This window comes from Quercus suber, unplaced genomic scaffold, assembly GCF_002906115.3.
Source record: "Quercus suber isolate HL8 unplaced genomic scaffold, Cork oak 2.0 scaffold_294, whole genome shotgun sequence".
Classification (NCBI taxonomy): Eukaryota; Viridiplantae; Streptophyta; class Magnoliopsida; order Fagales; family Fagaceae; genus Quercus; species Quercus suber.
The window spans coordinates 820735-823421 of record NW_027069750.1 but is presented as its reverse complement, the minus strand read 5'-3'; the positions used below and the strand labels follow the sequence as shown (position 1 = coordinate 823421).

Genomic DNA, 2687 nt, shown 5'->3' with positions numbered 1-2687 from the left:
GGCCTAGTGTGCGTTTGAATTGCATGTTTTGGCTGAAAGTTTGTGTTTGGCGTTTGAGTATGAGGGATCCATGGCTACAGTTAGTTGAAATTATTTTGTTGAAACTATTTGCTAAAGTGGTATCCAGACATAATTTGCTACAGTGTTTTCACTCTAAGCGATCCCGCTGTACTAACCTGGGTCAAAGATAAGAGTGAAAATTATTTTAAAATTATATGCTACAGTATTTTCAGTTTTCAGCAAAATAAGCGGTATCTAAACATGCCCCTAATAAAAATCCTTTGACATGTGAGTAGGCATTTCTCAAACATTACGGGTCCGTTTAGTATGTGTGTTTAAATAATAGTTTTTAATTTTTTTAAAAATACGTGTAGATAAAAAAATATGTGAAAATACATATAATATTATTTAAAAATTAAAACATATGTTTGAAATTATGTATCATCTACGTCTAGGGTAGCATTGTAATCGGTCAACAAGTGTGAAAATTTGGGATTATGGGTTGCAATTCTGTCATTGGCACCTTACCGGAGGAAAATGTTGATTTTAATGGGAATTGCCAAAAGAGAGATTTTTTATTTTAGTTAAATCCAAGTAATGAAGATTCAAAAGTAGGGTTAAAAATAAATAAAAAATACTGATGTTTTGTTTTTAGTTAATTCGGACTCGGCATGTATGTAAATAGAACTATTAACGCTGGTCTCACCTCTAGTGTGGGAGTGCTTTTGTTTATTTATTTTCTGTTAACCAAAAAAAATAGAAATAAAAATAAAAATAAATAAAAAATAAGGGAAGACAGCTAATTCTGCGGAACATAATGACAAAAAGATACGAGGGATTTGTTTTGATATCAACCATTGGATAGAGAAAATTAAAAAAGAAAACAAAGTTTTTTTTTTTGGGCTAAAAAAAGAAAAAAAAAAAGGTTAAAGAATTAAAAATTAGTTAAAAAGTTAGAAAATTTTAGAGGGGGGTGTGGCGGATTGGAATATTGCCAGACAAGATTTCGGTTTTCACATGGACGGATCACAGAAGCCAATGGCTAAGTTCATTTTGACATTTCATTGCAGTGAGAATCAAACTCAAACAGACTAAACGGTTCTCATAAAACTCCTTCTATATAGCCACTCTCTTATCATTGGTTGCATATGCATTCATCTAGTACTGGTAGGGTATGGTAGTTTGAATTTTGAAGCAAAGATGACACACATTCGCTTCATATCCAAAAGGGTATCCTTTTCTTCAAACCTACACCTTCACAAGAAAAAGAACTAAATGGTATTAGTGTAATTGATCACTTAAAATCCTCTCTATCCCACACATTAGATATATTCTACCCTCTTGCTGGTCGCCTTGTCATGGTAGAAAACGATGATGACAAAACCAGCTCTTTCTTTGTTGACTGCAATAATCTTGGGGCCCAGTTTGTTCATGCAATGGTAGATGATCTCACTGTGGCAGATATCCTTGATCCCATATATGTTCCAGACATTGTCAACTCCTTATTCCTATTGAATAGCGTATTGAACTACGAAGGCATTTCCAAGCCATTGTTGGCTGTGCAAGTTACTGAGCTTGCTGATGGTATCTTCATCGGTTGCACTGCAAATCACAGTGTAGTGGATGGCATTTCATTTTGGCATTTCTTTAACACTTGGTCCGCAATATCTAGAGGTAATAGAAGTCCCACATCACAATCTCCTCCAATTTTCCAACGCTGTTTCTTTGATGGTATTATCGATTTCCCCATTCATGTACCTTTCCATCCCAATGAAATCTCTAATGAGAAGTCCATTCCCCCACCTTTTCAAAAAGTTTTTCATTTTTCAAAGAAGAAAATTGCACAACTCAAAACAAAAGCTAATGCTGAAATGGGCACCAGTATTATCTCGTCTCTTCAAGCTGTCCTTGTTCATCTTTGGCGACCTGTGGTTCGCAATAGGCGTTGCAGTGCTAATCGAGAGGTTCATTACCGCGTACTTGTGGGAATGAGGCAAAGAGTACAACCACCATTGCCAGAAGAATACTTGGGAAATGCGGTTTTATTGGGGAAGGTAACAACTACCGTAGACAATCTTCTTGAACACAGGCTAGGATGGGTGGCTTGGCAGATAAACAAGAAGATTGCTTCTCAAACAGCAGAAGAGGTGAAGAAGTTTATAGAGGATTGGGTAAAAGCTCCAAACATACGGGCACTCAGCGGAATAGCAAAGTACTGCATTGATGACAGGAAGCTTGCCGCGATTCAATGTGTATGGTAATGACTTTGGCTGGGGAAGACCTATTGCTGTGCGAAGTGGCGTTAGCAATAAGTTTGATGGAAAGTTAACCGTGTTTCCTGGGGTTGAAGAAGGAAGCATGGATTTTGAAGCTTGTCTTTCCCCTGAGATATTGGAGGCTATGGCAGACGATGCAGAGTTCATGGAGGCTTTAGCCTCATAATTAAATTTTGTTACGAACCTTCTTTGTCATCTTTGACATGGAAAACAAAAGCTTCTAATAAATGTTGTTATGAATTTTGATTCTGAATATCCTAAAAGTTGGATTTGAATAAAAAAATAAATACAAATTTTTGAAAAATTATTAAGTACTCCCGGAGTACTATAAATGCGTCCTACCCTCCCTCACATAAATGGTGGGTTTCATTATGAATTTAATTAGTGGGACCACCATTCATGTGAGAGAAG

The 2687-nt window shown here is 36.3% G+C and overlaps 1 pseudogene; it reads left to right on the top strand.

The window, feature by feature from the left end:
- Window positions 1-1038: 1038 nt before the first annotated feature.
- Window positions 1039-2480, top strand: LOC112010603 (uncharacterized acetyltransferase At3g50280-like; annotated as a pseudogene).
- The last annotated feature ends 207 nt before the right edge of the window (window positions 2481-2687 follow it).